The sequence below is a fragment of the Xiphophorus maculatus genome, chromosome 12 (assembly GCF_002775205.1).
Source record: "Xiphophorus maculatus strain JP 163 A chromosome 12, X_maculatus-5.0-male, whole genome shotgun sequence".
In the NCBI taxonomy this organism is placed as follows: Eukaryota; Metazoa; Chordata; class Actinopteri; order Cyprinodontiformes; family Poeciliidae; genus Xiphophorus; species Xiphophorus maculatus.
The window spans coordinates 25341659-25346717 of record NC_036454.1 but is presented as its reverse complement, the minus strand read 5'-3'; positions in this window follow the sequence as shown (position 1 = coordinate 25346717).

Sequence of the window (5059 nt, the reverse complement as noted above, 5' to 3'; positions counted from 1 at the left end):
GGGGTAAATCCAGAAGAAAACTTGTTAGAAGCTTCAAAAGTACTAAAACTGGAGCAAAGGTTCATGTTCTACCAAGACAGTGACCCTGAACATGCCGCCAGTGGTACAATACAGAGGTGTAAATCAACGCATAAACATGAGTTAAAATTACCCACTCAAAGTCCAGGCTCAAATGTAATTGAGAATATGTGGCAAGACTTGAAAAGGAATGTTCACAGATTCAAGCCAAAAGACTTGCAGGATAATTTGCAGTAAAGGCTGTGTCTACAAAGTACTGACTCAGGTGGGCTGAGCAGAAATGGAAACACTGTAGAAATGTGAAGGGGCATTTATTCATTTGCAACGTGTTGTGTGTTACTATGTACAGTAAGTGCGCCGTAGATGACGGAAAAGTATTTTTTTCTAAGTTGTCTGTGTTTTTACGCACTTCAGTCAAAGACAAATTTACGTCGTTATTAATGAAAATCATAGAATAACTTCATGAAACATTCGCCTGCCTCCGTCACTTAACAGATTCTTACTTTAATTTGAAAGCCAGCTGGATTCCAGCTTAAAGCCATTCGAGACGAAGCCGCAGTTGCAAGAGAAGGGTTTTGCCGGCAAGAGCAATAATCACTGGCATTGCAAAGATGATGAGTTCTCAGATGTGTCATTTATTTGCCTGAGAAATTAAGCCAATTTGTGAAAATGGTGTCCGGGGGTTGCAGGAGTACAGAGCGGCTTGTAAAGATGAGTGATATCTGGCACAGCTTGAAGAGAATGAGAGGTGTGTTGCCCGGTGCTTAGCTCAAATGAAAGCTCTGATTAGTGGAGCAAAGATCAAAATGACTGAGCGGCAGAGGCTTCAGCTGGGCCTTTGTTATTGATAAGTCTGTCATCTCCGCTGATATTGGGGCAGTAATGGCAGCTGATGATTAGGCCACTCTTGAGCTATTAACTACATTTCTTATCCCTTTACTGGGGCCCAGGAGATCCTGCTTGAGAGACAATGGCATCCTTTATAGTGCTGGCTCCTCAAGCGGCGTCCACCTGACCTAAAAGGCACAACTGTTACGTCTCTCTGCCCGGCCAAAGGGAGGCCAGGGGACGAGATGCAGGTCAGAGGTCGCAGCGCGCCGCTGTTTGAAATGAAGGGGTTCTGAGTGAGTGAGCTGCTGAAAGAGGGTCGGAGGAAAATTACAGAAAATTGGCTGTTTTGTCAACATTTCATCGGCAGATTTACAGAAAGCTGACCCCGACCCTTTTCTCCGCCGCTCTTTCACATCACTAAGGAGATTGCGCGAGTCGGAATTGACTGACAAACAAATCTCTTCTTTATTTCTTTCTCGCTTTCTCTTTCCTCTCTCTGGAAGCGATATTTAATATGATCTCTTTTTAATGATCCTAAGTGGGTGAAATTACATATCCTCAACACATATTGTTGAGGCTGTTTCAGTCAGATTGTGGAGCACACTAAGGGCATAAAAAGTAATTATCAAAAAAATTTTCAATTCTCCTTTGAAAAGAATAGCATGCCATTCATTTGGTTATATTATACCATGGTGTACATTGATCTGGCTGCCTCATTTTAATATTTCTCTTTTATGTAATGACACACTGTGACAGTTTTAGGTGATTATTATGTCTGCTGTGGGAATAATAAGAGGAACATATTTAAGTCAGCTTGCTAGTGTCCACTGTGAGGATCACTCTAGTGGGTACTTTCTCACATGAAGGGTGTGCGCAGTCTTGCAAAAGTATTCATGTCCCTTAAACTTTTCAACATTTTGTCAGATTACAACCTCAAACTATGTATTTTATTTGAATTTTATCTGACAGACCAACACAGAGTAATGAATATACATGTATGTGATGTGGAAGGAAATACATAACTTTGAAAGATTTTAAAACTGGAACATGCATTTTTTTATGACCGTACTGTTCAGATGAAATCACATTCATGCTAATAAAAATATGCTAACATCCGACCCCTTCCAATGCTGCTCTGGTTGTATTTTTAAGATCATTATTCTTCGGAGGTGCAACCCTCCACAACAGGCTCAAGTTTTTCTGCAGCCTCTAAAAGGTTTTATTGCAGGTTTGCCCTCTATTCGACTTCATCCATCCGCTCATTAATTCTGAATATCTTCCCTTGTAAGCCTGCAGCATGATGCTGCCACCAACATGTTTCCCAGTAGCGAACCAACCCCCAGTAGGGGTTGGTGTGCTGAAGGTTCTAGATTTCTACCACACGTAACACTTTGGATGTAGTTTCCCAAAATGAAGGTAAATGTCTGCCACAGGAGATTCAAGGATTCCTCAAACTTGCACGAATGAGTCAAAGCAACACTCTGGGTATGTGTTTGATGATGAAATACATAAAAAAAAACAACTGATTATGCCTTTTAAACAATTGAGTCATTTTAAAAGTGACACAATGAGGGAAAGCACAAGTGGTATAGAGACTTTTATAGGCACAGGAAGAAGTACATCTAAAAGGTTTTTCCCAGAACTACAAAATGACCTGGCTCGGTGAGTAAAAAGCATTTCCATCCTGGGTTCAATGCTTTGTCTCTGACCTCAGCTCGATTCGCTCACTGCCTTTGGTATTCCCCCTACAAAGACCAACAGGAATCCACGGCTTGTTGGTCTAGCCCCCCAGCGGCCCGGAGGAAAAGCATCTTTCATTAACGTCTAAAACCTCAGGAATGAGATACTGGCCTGACGATAAGATCTGGTAATGCGGTAACATGGAATTATGGAAGAAGAAAATTGCCATTTTGTATATAAGCACCTGTGATCTCCCATGAAAGCCCCCCCTATTCCTCTGTTTTGGGTCGGTCCCAGGAGAGGGAGAGAGGAGAGGGTCCCGGAACCCAATCCATCCTGGAGAAGGAGGGATATTTTTTCTTTCTCTTTTTTTTTAAGGCCAGAGGGCTGGGACATAACTAGGTGCTGTAGGGTCAGCTCGGTATGCCTGTAGGAAAATATCATCTTCCATCCCTGAGAGAACTGACCTCACCAGTTCACCTGTCCATAGTTCATGGCTGCCGGGTGTCAGAAAACGCTTTAAGGTAGATTCAAAAACTGTGACAATTTGAGGTTTCCAAAACTACCAGAAAGGTGTGCCGACTTTACTTCCTTTGGAAATCTTTCTATTTTGAACAGAGCCATGAGTCAGAGTCGGCCAAATGGAATACAGGCATGGCATTTGGACATTTAGAAATATTTGCACACCATTTCTCTTTTTTCTTAAAAGCTAAGGTCAAATTCAGAGCGCTGTTGGAACCTTGGAAAAATGTGCAGGTGTTGTGCTTGCAGCAAAGGGTCTGAAGGAAGAAGAGAAGAAAAAAAAAACAACCTTCCCGTCGCCAGCCGAAAGCTTCCTTTATCCTGCAGTCAGAGAGAAGGCACACGGGGGAAGAGTTGTTAACAATCACAAAGAAGAAATTTTAGACATCTCTGGTTTCCAATAATCATGTTTAAAGTTCATTTATGTGATTACACTAAATAACTTTCTAATTGGAATCTGAGCAAAGCGTTGCCTCGTTCCTGAGAAAGATTAATCCAATTTTCCCGGGATGTCCATAACGAACGCCGCCGTAACTATGAATGGCTGTTGTCAAAACATGCAAATAAGTTGAAGTGCTGGATAACGACCGCTCAGTGTGGAATGAATCACTCTGAAAGAAGGCAAGAAAAAGAAGGAGAAAAGCCTTATTGTGGAAGAACTGATGTGGTTTGTCTACTCTGTGCAGTTTCTTCACCACCTCTTTAAATTTTAAAGCATTTCGGTGCTCAGCCCCTGGCGAGTTCTCTTGAGGAAGCTGTAGCAATCAGGGTCAATGGCGCTATAAATCTCCCAGTGTCCACTGTGGAATCCAGCGTGGACACTTGAGATATGCATATTTTATAGAACATTCATGCCGCCGTGTCTTGACTCTCCAAGTCGAATGGATGTTACATGAAGGAAGTGTTGCTGGATTTTAACAAGCGAGCTGTTTGTCAGCCGGGGATGCGGTCTGTGCTTTTTGTGTTCTCCCAGGATGCAGAAAGAATAACATGGAGGGAAGTGGATCTGCAGGCCCTGTTTCTGGGAACAAGCCACCTGGGCGAGGGTGATGTTCAACATCACTGAGAGAACAAAATGTAACTAAAGGAAAAGGTGGATTTGGTAGAATAAGTTAGCTTTTCTCGTCATATATTTTTGTACGTTTACCAGCAAAACTTTATTATATTTGACACAACATCTTTTCATTCTAACTTGTTTTTAAGATAATTTAAGGACATTTTACCAATTTCAATTGTTTTAGTACACACAAGTAACTGTTTTGGTAGAATTTGCTACCAAAATAAAGTCTGTAATTTTTATGGAACTTAACTATCACTTGAACACTTTTTGCAGAGGAAAGGGGTGACACTTCGTGGCTAATCCAAAACAGTGAATGAAGTTATGGCTTTCACTTTAACATACAAGTGAAACCCAGACTCAAGGACAGACTTTCCCTATTTCACCTGTCCTTCATTTACAGATTGTTTCATGGTCCTAACATGCTTTGGTACGCCTGACATAATAAAACACTGATGGGAGGGAAACTTTTACCACATATAAAATGTAAATAATTGAGGGGTATAAGTTCAAGACAATATTTGGAGGCTGAAAGACTGACAGTAATTCAATTAGACAGGAATCCTCACCCAGTCTGTGGGTCACAGTTATCCATGTTAATCAGTAGAGACCGGAGACGTGTAAGCCACTGGTTTCCTGCTGGGGCGGCTCTGTCTGACTGTATGCTGTGGCCAGATTTAGTTTGCATGTAGAATTTAACTTGTGACGATAAAGGCTTCGTGTTTTAGCTAAATACAAGTTTGAAACTACAAGGAAGCGCGCACAAAGCAGGTAGTTTGGCTGCTTATTTGGTTCCCAACACCTGTCTATACCAAGCTCACCATGCAACAATGTACAAACAGAGGTTCAAAACAAGTTCTTTTAAAAAAATACAACAGTGGCTTTTTAATTTGCTGTCAGAAACATTAGGTACTGAAAATGATCTGTATGAGCTAAGTCCGCTATAGTTAA